Source organism: Saimiri boliviensis, chromosome 10 (genome assembly GCF_048565385.1).
Source record: "Saimiri boliviensis isolate mSaiBol1 chromosome 10, mSaiBol1.pri, whole genome shotgun sequence".
Taxonomy (NCBI): domain Eukaryota; kingdom Metazoa; phylum Chordata; class Mammalia; order Primates; family Cebidae; genus Saimiri; species Saimiri boliviensis.
The window spans coordinates 20,313,815-20,327,336 of record NC_133458.1 but is presented as its reverse complement, the minus strand read 5'-3'; the positions used below and the strand labels follow the sequence as shown (position 1 = coordinate 20,327,336).

Below are 13,522 nucleotides of genomic sequence, written 5' to 3'. Positions count from 1 at the left end.
TAGATTCAGGAAGATTCATATCAATTATCTTGGGTAGAATTTTATCTTTTCTCACCAGCAGCCACTGAAATAAGTGCTCTTCTGCAATCAATCACATATTCACCAACAAAACGCAACAGTTCTCCACATAAGACTTCACAACCATTTGCTAAGTATGACTCAGAAATTAAGGAAGCAAAAGAACTTTGAAGGCATGCACTTGAACACACTCCTACAGTCTTGCTGATAGCATCATTTGGTAATACCAACAACTATAGCCATCTTCAAAATTCTGACAATCTTAGAAACAACCACAGCAATGGCATTACAGTACGCAAGACAAATTTGAGTCAACATAATGAATGAATTATCTATACAAGTATATGTTTACTGTTTCTATCTAGATGTATACATATAAACCAACATTCTGCCCTTTTTTAAAAGCATTGTCACAATCATTACTATCATCTTATTATTTTTCCCTTATTTATTGATCTACCAAAGAGTGAATCCCAGAAGTAGAGCTGGCACACCTATGATACATATCAAACACACTTATAAACTCACATGTGTTAAAGATCCTCTAATCCTAGGATATGGTGAAGTATTTACACTTGCTCATAATAGGAAATGCTCACATTTGATGTGAATCAAAACCCCAAGATATCATTAGAAAGACTCTCCTAGACCTTGAAGCAACCTATGGCACCCTAGTGTCAATACGGTCACATGGTCGAAACACCCTTGAGAAAGTCTCAGCCCAAGCTCCAGGACAACCCACTTCCCAATGGCTACATCAAATCATGGCTGCAGCGATTTGCCTGGCAGTTACTGAGCTCCATCTGCTGTGCTAGTGGTGTTTTATACTTCATATAAAAATGATCGGCCGGGCGCGGTGGCTCAAGCCTGTAATCCCGGCACTTTGGGAGGCCAAGGCGGGTGGATCAGAAGGTCGAGAGATCGAGACCATCCTGGTCAACATGGTGAAACCCCCGTCTCTACTAAAAATACAAAAAATTAGCTGGGCGTGGTGGCGCGTGCCTGTAATCCCAGCTAGTCAGGAGGCTGAGGCAGGAGAATTGCCTGAACGCAGGAGGCGGAGGTTGCGGTGAGCCGAGATCGCGTCATTGCACTCCAGCCTGGGTAACAAGAGTGAAACTCCGTCTCAAAAAAAAAAAAAAAAAAAAAAAAAAAATGATCGTAATGACCTGTGATCATCACCTGATAATTTTTTTTTTTTTACAGAAGTGGTAACAGATGAGTTTAGGTGTTTTAACTTTCTCTTTAGTGTGAACAATAAAACTTTTCATGTATATAAGAGATTCAGATTATTCTGTTCTCTAACTTCTTTTTCTCATTCAAATATATCTAAGAAATGATATCCTTGCCAGTGAATTTTCTCCTTTTCTGTGGCATTGGACAACCTGTCTCTTATTAGTGTTATTTATTTATTTTTAATTTTAAGTTCCAGGGGACATGTGTGAAACTTGCAGGTTTGTTACATAGGTATGTGTGTGCAATGGTGGTTTGCTACACCTAGTAACCCATCCTCTAAGTTCCCTCTGCTCATCCCCCACCCCGCAACGGGTCCTGGTATGTGATGTTCCCCTCCCTGTGTCCATGTGTTCTCATTGTTCAACTTCCAGTTGTGAGTGAGAACATGTAGTATTTGGTTTCCTGTTTCTGTGTTAGTTTGCTGAGAATGACAGCTTCCAGTTTCACCCATGTCCCTGCAAAGGACATGATCTCCTTCCTTGTTATGGTTGCCTAGTATTCCATGATGTATATGTACCACATTTTCTTTACCCAGATGGGCATTTGGGCTGGTTCCATGACTTTGCTATTGTAAATAGTGCTGTAGTAAACATACATGTGCATGTGTCTTTATAATAGAATAATTTATATTCCTTTGGGTATATATACCCAGTAATAGGATGGCTGGATCAAATGGTATTTCTGGTTCTGGATCTTTGAGGAATCTCCATACTCTCTTCCACAATGGTTGAACTAATTTCCAGAATTTACAAGGAACTTAAACAAACTTATAAGAAAAAAAGAAACAATCCCATCAAAAAGTGGGCAAAGATATGAACAGACACCTTTCTAAAGAAGACATTTATTCAGCCAACAAACATATGAAAAAAAGCTCAACATCACCGATCATTAGAAAAATGCAAATCAAAACCACAATGAGAGACCATCTCACATCAATCAGAATGGTAATTATTAAAAAGTCGAGAAACAATAGATACTGGCAAAGCTGTGGAGACACAGAAAAGCTTTTACACTGTTGGTGGGAATGTAAATTAGCATTGTTTCATAAAACTGATGATTTTGGATTCCAACATATGGATGTAGTATATTTCACTTATCAATTAAAATTAATATTTTGTTCCTTTAGTTTTTTTCCCTGAATCAGAAGCCTAAATTAACTACTCATTAGTTCTAGCACTTTCTGCAACATAAGATCAGTTGCTTGTTCTTCCTCTTGGGGCTAAATTCTTATTATTTTAGATTGGTACAAAAGCAATCATGGTTTTTGCCCTTAAAGGGGCTCACATCCATAGTCCCAGCACTCTGGGAGGCTGAGGTGGGCAAATTGCGAGATCAGGAGTTCAAGACCAGCCTGGCCAACATGGTGAAACCCCATCTCTACCAGAGATACAAAAAATTACCCAGGTGTGGTACCTGCCTGTAATCCCAGCTACTTGGGAGGCTGAGGTAGGAGAATCCCTTGAACCCGGGAGGCAGAGGTTGCAGTGAGCCGAGATTGTGCCATTGCACTCCAGCCTTAGTGACAGAGGAAGACTCTGTCTCAAAGAAAATAAAATACATACATATATATATATATATATATATATATATATTCTTTTTGCAGAGTGTAACTATAGTTACTTTTGCACCAACCTAATACCTCATGAAAGGTCACACAGCAAAGTTTCTACTGATTCTGAGACTTTTTCTGTGATTTTAATTGTACGTGAATGATAAAAGAAGCCAATCTAGACTCACTGGTTTGCAAGTCTTGTCAGAGTTCTCTGAGTTGGGCACTCTGGCACATCTGTACTACTCTATCTTTTCAAAATATATTCAAATGCCATTTAAAATTATTCAGTGTAAAGTAAAGCAAAGCGGAAGTCTTTGAGCTTTCCCCAGAGTCTGTCTGAGAGCCTTCTTTCTGCCACTTTGGCAGAATCTTTTCATTTCAATATTTTTAAAGGGCAAATTAATTTTTTGATTCAGAACTTTTAAATTTTAATGTATTTTCTTTCCAATTTAGAATTTACCTGCATTTTCAACAGTGACTTACAAATGTTGGAAGTATTTAGGTGGTTGTGAATTACTGTGGGAATTTAAAGTTCCCATGGAGAAAGCACAGCTCCTGAGAGAAATTTCTGCCCAAGCCACAGAATGCTCCCCAATAGTCCTCTAACACTTACAGCAGGAAGAGAGGTCAGAAGCACCTCAGAGCCCACTGGAGAAACATGATTACCTGGCAGAAACAGAAAGACTCTACCTTCCACAAATAATACAATAACACACATATACACACACATGCACACACAGTTATCAATGCCAAGGCGCTGTCACTGGCAAGTTTTAACCTCCGCATTTCTAGTTTTATATTGTTAAACTCTTGTTTTCATCATTATTTTCAAAAAGATTTCTCTTAATCCAGTTCTATTCACTTATTTCAAGGGGGAAAAAAAAACCGCTGGCCAGAATTTCCAGATCAAATAAATTTTTTAGTATAGAATGGTCTACTAAACAAGTCATTATAACTGAAATATGAGATAACCAGAAAGAAGCAAAGATAGGTGCTGGATGGGAATTAGAGAGGTAGAATGAAAATGCACTCTATCAGCCTCTGATGTTAATTTAGAATAATTAGGAATATTAAGAATTGAGTAAATGGTGGATTCCAACACTTAAATCTTCTAAGAAAAGAAATGCACACAAGTCCATGTGTACAGTGGGTCACCTGCGTACAATATGTGTTCAACAACAAATTGGAGAATATTGTTCTTCTTAAGCTCTTCTCCCCTTCCATTTTGCCCATCATTCTACTTAAGCCTATATTTTCAGAGCTTAGATATTTCTGGGTAGAGAAAATGAGAAAAGGTTATTTAAAAGAAGAGAGTAAGCAGGTTTAGAAATGGAATGATCAAATTTATCCAAAAATGCAAGTATGCCGAAAACAATACCCAATTAGCCTGCTGGTGACTTGCTGTTATAGTAAATACTTGAGTAATTAGTATATGGGTAGATGACAGTTCCCCTTGCTTGTGATATTTGCATAGTTGATTGTTTATTTGTCCTTAGCACCAAGTGAGAGCAAAAACCCTTCCTGTATGAAGTCTGACCCTACTTGGTCTCCAACAGACTGAGTGCCACAAGAGCAGAGGCAAAAACATTGATCCTAAGGAAGTGATCAGGATCACGGCATGTTTTTTTTTTATGCCGGGAAAAATAAAGTAGTGCAACAATAAAGGCTTACTAAATTGGCTCCATTCTTTTGAATAATTTACTTCTCACCCTCCTTTTCTATGGCCATCATTCCTGTACTTGCCCCAATAGACTTAATTGCATGATAAAAATTAGATTGAAGAATACCATATTTGGATGCTGGTGCCTGAAAATTATTGTGATCTCAATGAATGACTAAAGGACATTAAAGAAACCAACTCTAGGGGGATGTGTTTATGTATTAAATCCCAATCTCTTTTCTAACTGATTAGAAGAAGAGAGCTCCCCTTTTCCTTAGCATTTTAATGAGATCTAGAATTTTCAAGATGGTAATATCTAAAGTAAATACGGGGAAAGGATGCTGGAAACTGTCCTTCGGTGTCCAATTTGGAAGAATTAATACAGGATCTGGAGGCAGAAGCTTTAGCTCAAACTTTAAGCTATACCACTTACTTTTTGAGAGTGTTCCTGAGCAAATCACCAAATCACAACGAATTGAACTGTTATGACATCTGCAGAATGGGGGTGATTATAACAATTTCTTGAGAGACTTGTCATAAAGATCGCAAGATACAGACACAGACATAACTCAGAATATTAAGAAATATAGGGTTAGTTGCTGAATAAAATTAGTATGCTCCTATACTCTTATTACTTACCATAAAGAAGTTCTTTTATTAAAAATAATAAGCATTATACTTTGTTTTATCTAGTATTATCCAAAAGCAAAACAAAACAAACAAAAAGGAACAGAGAGAGACATGATTTAATTAAGACCAAATAAAGTTCTGTTCAGCCTTATCAGGGCACAGATTAATTCTGCTTTTACTTCTTGGAAGCTTAATAAGACCTCAAGGACCTTCATCCCCAGTATTTCTTTTAAGTTTGCTGAAGTCAAGAGGTCCAATGTTGCAATGTTGAGAATTAGGAAATGTGTACATGCAATTTAACTTGTATGAAATGAGAAAAACCATCTCACTTTGCAACTACATGTTATAACCTTCATGTGATAAAACTATTCCACCTCCTACTTTTTATTTAAACCACCTAAGATTTAAAAATAGCTAATACTCATTACACTTTTTGCTAGTGAAAAACATTACCAAAACATGGCATTAAATAGAGGAATACATAGTCATAATAAAAGACAGTCTCTGCCCTTTGTCAATGCCTGGGAGATATAATTTACCAAAGAAATACTGGAAACCATCAGTTTTGAGAGCAGCATCATATGACAGTAAACGATTTGAGATGCTTCTGCGTTATTCGCTTCACATTGCCAGATCATTTTAGACATTGTGTGATTAAGTTGCATATACTCTCATGAAATAGTAATTTTCTGACCTCTTTATTGTAAAACAAAACACAAGTTATAGAAAAACCACACAAACCCACTAAAAAGCTTAGCAAATTATTATAAGATAAAATATTTTTCTAGTCATGTTAGAAGGCTTTACATGTTCCACATCACAATGGCAGTCCCATCCCTCCAAAAGTAACTAATGTAGTAATCATTTCTTTGTATTATTTGAAGGTTTTATTCAAGGGTGCTTCCCTAGACTTGCCTAATTTTATTTTACTTTATTTTAAACTTTTAAACGGATACATCTTTTAATTTGTTTTTACTACACAGGATTATCCCCCATCACTTTCTTTTTCTTGCTTTTTGCATTTTACAAAACCCAGGCCATTTAATTATTAGTATCCCATACTCCAGATTTTGATGACTGCAAATTTATGGTGCAATTCAATATTCCTTTGTTCAGCTGCAAATTGGCAACTAGATGCAGAGGCTAAATCAGACTCAGGTGCTATCCTTTTGGCAAGAATATAAATAACACTGTGTTTTTTCAGCAGGAGCTAAAAGATATTTGGGTTTTGCTCTTTTGTGATGCTAAAAGCCACTGGTCCTTAGTAAGTATGGATGAGGGTTGCAAAATGGTGATATTCTCATTCTAGTCTTTTATTTTCATTCAATACTTGACATAATCCCATAAAGAAATGTTTTCCTTCATCTAATATTTTGTTAAGCTGTTCATAAAGTTCATAAGTCCATAAAGATATACAGGATAAATCCTTCTTTTCTTTCAAGACTATGGCTTTCAAGATTATGAATTTGCTCTCTAGCATCATTAAAATACAGCCAATCACTTTTTCTTTTTTAATATTATAATAAATTCATTAATATTAAGAAATATAGGATTAGTTGCTGAATAAAATTAGCATTTATTCATATTTGACAGGTTTTAAGCCATCGTATTCTTTTCATCTTTATCGAAGCTCTAATTGTCCCATCTTTGGCCTATGTAAGCTTCACTAAATTAAGTTGTCTTGTGAATTATTTTAACACTAGCTTTATAATCTTTGATAAGTTACTTGCCATCAAGTATATCAAGAATTTCCAGGTCTGTCCTTCAAGAATACTTGTTTGTTCATTTCTATAGTAATAAATTACATTTTAAGACCAAAATCTGGGCACTAAGGATGTTCAGCTTCGATGAGTTGGTCTTTATTTCCAGGCCATTTTCTGTGAGCAGAGTGAGGAAAGGACAAAGGAAATGATAGAACTAAATATAAATTAATGATTTGATTGTCTTACATTATATAAACTTTAGTCTCATGATAATACTACTAAACCCACCAATTATAAATTTTAAAAGCAGTTAAAATGATTTTACATAGGTGATCTTTTGGCCCTGATTTTTATAGTTGTTTGACATCTATGTAATCAGACATTTTAGTCATTACATACTTACAGGGGTCAAGAGAAATTTTCCTCTTTGCCCTCTGAAGGTTACTTAAAAAATCACTGAGAAAAGGTAAATGAATAAGACAAAAGGCATATAAATTTATTTGATCGTGTTTCTATGTGACATGGGAGTATTCATAACAAAGACCCAAAGATTCAGGAGAAAAACTATCTATTTTTATGCCTAGGCTCAACAAAATATGGACAGCTGTGTATAAGTACAATTGGGCAAAAAGTGTAATCTTGTGCTAACATCAGGCTGAATGAGGAAACCCAGCAAGGCCTGCCTGTTTCTCTGCATGTGGGACAGGGCCTTCTCTGGAATGGAGATCTTATGACTTATCCTCAAACAAGGTAGGTCAGATAATTTCTTTATGGCCAGTTATTACACAGAAAGGTTTAGGGAAGTTAGAGTATTAGTATCAGGTTTTACGGCTGGCTTTGGGGAATGACATGCCTTATAGAAGAGTTTCCATGACTATTCATCACTTATTTTACTTTTCCTTATAAATATTACATTATTTTAGCTGAGATGCTCAAAAGATTTTTTTCTTTAAAGTACAATTTTCCTGAAAAATAACTAGCTAATTTTCATTTTGGGTAAATATTTTCAGACAGTGATCTGAGAATCTGAGGATCTTTGCTTTGCCTATTTTCAGTATTTGTCGTTTTATCTCAAATCCTATTTATATTTTTTATTTAAAAGAAATTGCCTTTTTTAATCTTCAACTTATCTTAAGGTATTACTTGTGTTTATTCAATCTTGTGTTCCTTCTAGTTTAGCCTTTATTTCCAAAATAGATTATCATTCTAATTCTTTCCTAGTTTTGTCACCTCATTGCTGAGTTTTTCTAATCACAACTTGTGATGCCCTTTTACATTTTATATCATTTCTTAATGTTTTCTAGCTCATTTTGAAACAGTAGGATACAAAGTTTTTTGTTGTTCTGTTTCTTGAGCACCTTCAGAAATTCTTGCATTGCCCACATGAATACCCCTTTTTCTGTTCATTTGCTCCTTTTAAGTTACTCTGTATAAGATTTGACCTCAATACATTTCTCTTGTTCATATGTGTGTTTACATAACTTTTCTAATTTCACAAAATCTGTTCTTCTGTTATTTCACATAATGGCAAAAATACGGTATCTCTCTTTCTGAGATATTCAGGTTCTGTTCTGTTCTTACTTTTATCTGATCTTTCTCTTTCTGTATTGTTTCTATTGTTGCTTTCTTGATCAATTTTGATTTTATTCACAGCGGTTTATCCTTACAGTGGGTTCCTGTCCCAGAAGGGAGTCCTGGTGGGTCAGCTTTTACTCTCACATTGGCTCACCATGATCTGCAGTGCACTTGTGTGGGCTGTTTGGGGTTCTCCCCTTGTCAGATCTGTCTGACGTTCTGTTGCTTCTCCCTGTCTTGTTTTTTCAAACACCAATAGCATGCAAGTCTTGTGGTTACTAGTGGTTTGTTCCCATCCACTTTTATTTTCAGGTTTGTGGGAGAAAATCTATCCTGATTTTTGTTTTAAATCTTGACCATGGGTTTTGGTCTTGCGATCTGTCAAGCTGCACCATCTATTTTTATGTGAAGATTCAGGAAGTTTCCAAAACTATCTTGACACCTCTTTCCACCTGAAATTAATATGTTCTTTCATTAAGCATTTTGGGGCGCCTACCCTATGTCAGCCACTGGTTGGCATTCTCAAGACACAACAGTGACAAGAGATAAGACAGATGTTTTAGCTTGTTCTCATGAAGTGTGCACTCTAATAAAGCATCGGTGACAAGTAAATAGCCAATTATAATTCACTGTCCTCTCATAAGAAGTACAGAATGTCATGAAATATAAGGGAAGGGCAACTATTTTGCATTTCCCTTTTTGGATTGTGAATTAATTTTAAGACAGGGATTCAGTTAAGGCCAAAGATTTAATTTCTCCAAAGTTCCCTATAAAGTGAACAAATCCACTTATAGCTAGAAGTTCTTTTATGAGGTATTAACCATTAATAAATGTCCTGACTATTTTAGTCATACAGTCAAATGCCTGTCTTTTCTTACTCACCAGAAATAATTTTAATTTAGTTTAAGAAAGTACAGTATTCGTTTAGTTAACAAATTTATTTATGGTACTTACCATATTCAATGATCTGTTTTAAGCAGTTTACAAATATAGACTCATGGTAATATTAACTGATATTCGGATCATTACAAACAGGGTTACCATTTGCTAAATTACTCATCAATTATGTATTTGTAAGAGTTGCGTCCTTTGTGGCATACATTATTCTAGGCAATAAACATAAGGAGTTGAACAACACAGACAGGATTTCTGACCACACAATGCTTATATTTAGTGGGCAAGCTAGAAAATAACATGTAAACAAATAGACGGGTAAAGAGATTCATAAACAAGGTAATTTCTAATTGTGGTAAATGTGTTAAAATTTAAAATGATATCATGAAGAGTGACTAAAGGGGGACAATTTAGGTAGGGGGTTATACGTAGCTTCCTATCTGTGGCTAAGAAAGAGCCAGTGAAGCATGGTATCTCTACTGATAATATTTGGCATCATGGATTCCCAGTTATCACTCTTCCTTTCTTGCTATTCTCTTCTGAGACTAGAAGGCCTCCAAGCTTTTAACATTCTTCTAGAATTCAATAGTTAGCCATCCATTTCTGCTGATTGACATTGTTCTCCCCACTCTACTGCAGGCTCTGCAGCCACATAATCTTCCTAGCTTTGACCAACACCAAACAATTTCTCAGTCTTATTGGCTCACTATTCGGCAACCTGATCAAACCTGAAATCATACCAATTCATAATCTATATTAATATATAATGTCATGATTTCAGAAAAAAAAAACAAACAAATCATAGTTTTAAGAAATTTTTACATTTCCCAAGAAAAATAATGACTGTTTTAAAATTTAAACATGATATCACTGAGTGTTCTTTTCTCATGTGTTCTGACTTGGTAATATACTAGAAAATCCATTTTAACTAAAAGCATGGAGCCTTTTCACCTCTGCTCCCTATTAATCATTACAAGGATGAGTAGGTTTCATGAAAACTGTCTTCTACTACAAATTCATCTCTAATTATACAGAAGCATGCAGGCATAACAAAGGAACAAATAAATCAACGAAAACAAGTATTCAAAGGAAATGCATTGGGTTTTCTCTTTATAATATAACTGTGATAGTAAAGGTATCTTTGTTCAAGGGGAGCCAAATGAGTTCAAAGAGTACTGGGTTGGTTGTATTATTCCTTTACTGCTTTAATTTATTACAACTGAAAGGAACTAGAGACTGACTTTGAGAATTATGGAATTGTTTCATTTTCTCCTAATCCTTTTGATATCTATCTTCTGCAATGTGGTATAGGGAAGCAAATAAGAGTTTTAGACCAAGTCAGACCTGAGTGAGAATCCCAACTCTGGCTAGGGAATCTGAAGCAATATGTTTAATTTCTCTGAAACTTATTTTTCTTAGCAACAGATGTGGGTATAATATCTTCCCTACAAATTAGACATTACATATGAAAATTAAGCAACACAGTTTCTGGCACACAGCAGACACACAAGATCTTTTCTTGATAAGCTTTTCTAACTTCCATTGCAGCCTCCTTGTCCCTTCATCTTTAATTGTACAAAGTCAATAAATGGACACTGTGGATAGAATTTCCCTATGCCTGCATGCAAAACACTGCATGTTCCCTGGATAAAAATAGCAATCCAGTTCTACCTTTTACCAGATTATTGTACTAGCTTCCTAATTCATCTTCCTGTTGCCTTTCTCATTTCCTTCTAAACAACAATCTGCTGAGACCAAGAGGTCTAGACTATCTTAGAAACTTTCCTTCTTGGAGGCACTCTTTCAATCTGTCTTCTCCCCTTCTGCACCCAATCTATCTATCTTTAGCCAGAAAGACATACTTATAATTATTTAAACCCAGAAACGTTTTAATCAATTGGTCTTTTGCTCATGCCATATCCTGTGTGATTAGAAGTTCTTTCCCAAACTCATTTACCTGGCAAATCTTCATCATTGTCCAAGATTTAGCTCAAGGCATTCACTCTCAACAAAGCATTTGCCAAGAAAATAGTATCTCTGTCTCTGGAGCACATTGTGCCACTTCTATTCCACAGCCCCTCCTTATTCACAACCTTTAATGTGCACATGGCAAATTATTGATTCCATAAAATATGGCATATATAACTGAAAACGAAATGACAGGAGCCATCTAGACCATTATATTTAGTAACCATTATGTCTTTAGACCTCTTCAATTTCTCTTCTTTGCTTATCAATGCTACCAACTGACTCTCTTTTAAATAGTTATTTCTCTCTAAAAATCTAAAAATAAAATAAGATAAAGTCCCACATTGTAATTGTGATACATAAAGGAGGCAGAGAATAACAAAGCTCTCCTGAAAGGCAGATACTGAAATTCCACTATAGTTTATTACTAGCTGATTAATTGGTTCACACACACCAGCCAATAAGTAAATTCTCATCTGAGAGAAACTACCAGCAACACAAGTCATGGATGTTTGAGGTCCTATTAGAATAGCTGACATTTAGAATATTGTCAACTGATGAAGTTCTATCAAAAGCCTTTGGATAATAATGTAGTTTTCTGTGCATGAATGTGTGATCGTGATTGTGTCACATCACAATGTGTATGTGTATATATACATAATAGTGTGTGTGTATATACAAACACTCACATTCATCTTCCTTCAGTAATCAACACATCCTTTAAGGGAGAGACCAATCTCTCTGTTGTTCATTTCTAAGGTTTAGAACAGTGTTGACATATAGATTTCATCTATATATTTGTTAAATAAATGAAAAAAATAAAGAAGAAGAAAAATAGCCTTGGCAGCCAAGGTAATAACTGATCATAGTATCTAAAATAACACTCACCTACACATCTCTGTTCCCTTACTGGGCTTTACTTTTTCCTTAGCACGAATTAATGTTGGATGTTGTATTAGTCTGTTTTCATACTGCTGTAAAGAACTGCCTGAGTCTGCGTAATTTATGAAGGAAAGAGGTTTAATTGACTCGCAGTTCAGCATGGCTGGGGATGCCTCAGAAATTTACCATCATAGCAGAAGTCAAAGGGACATCAAGGCACCTCCTTCACAATGCAGCAGGAAGGAGAATGAATGCAGGAGGAACTACCAAATACTTATGAAACCATCAGATCTCAGGAAACTCACTATCACAAGAACAGTATGGGAGAAACTGCCCCCATGATCCAATTACCTCCACCTGGTCCCACCCTTGACACACGAGGATTATGGGGATTATGAGGATTGCAATTTAAAGATAACATTTTGGATGGGGACACAGCCACACCATACCAGATGTATTATGTATTTATTTTTATTTGTTAATTGTGTATCTTCCCCTTGAGAGCAGGCCTTTAAAGAGCAGCAGCAGGTGCTGGTCATTACAATAAAATTTAGGACTAGAGGTGGGGAAGCACACAGAAACATAAAAAGACATCCCAAGAGATATGCAGAGCACTGGGCATTATCTGCTGTATGAATAATCATACATTTTCATTCTTATTTTTTAAAGTTAAAGGGCTTTGATTTTAGAGTAGCTCATTTTTAAACCTACTTGTCAAAAGTAGTTTTCTTCTGAGCTTACAAGCCAAAAAGTTTATTAGGCAATAGTCCATTTTCATTTTATCTTTCTACTTTATAAATTTACTTAAAACTGATTATTTCTTCTATTTCCTGTCACTTTTCTTTCTTTATGTTCATTAACTCTTTTTTAAATCACAAAAACCTCATATGGATTTACTGTCAAATGGTTTGACAATTGCCTGTAGATACCTACAGTATCTTATAAGCGGGCATTATAGTTATGATGGAATCTGTTGCTACATCAGCAACTCACTTTGGCCTTCTTAAGCTGCTTTATTTAAACACTAAGTCATAAAAATAATGTGTCCCAGTACATGCATCCACAACCTCAAGCACACCCTACTCACAACACAGAAATAAATTCAACCGTGCCTATCTAATTAATATGTACTTAATGAAATTCACTTATTTTCACTAAGTGCATGTCAATTAGATGAATCAAGTAAGACATTTACTTAATTTTGTATGACTATACGCCAAAAAAGAGAACTTCCTGGCTGAAATATTTCCATGGCATGGTGGTACTTGCTGGAGAAATTATACTTTTCTTAAATATTTATTCACCAATTTTTACAATACCAAGGACAGGCTTGGCCTGTGCTAGGGAGTGGGAATATGAGAAATGAATATAGCTGGGTGTGTGCTCATGCCTGTAATCCCAGCA

The 13,522-nt window shown here is 35.5% G+C and overlaps 1 protein-coding gene across 3 annotated transcripts in view; it reads right to left on the bottom strand.

Annotated features, from left to right (window-relative positions):
• The window catches only part of PTN (pleiotrophin), a 116,636-nt gene that overhangs the window by 27,383 nt on the left and 75,731 nt on the right, over nucleotides 1-13,522 (bottom strand). The gene's annotated exons all lie outside the window — the stretch shown is intronic.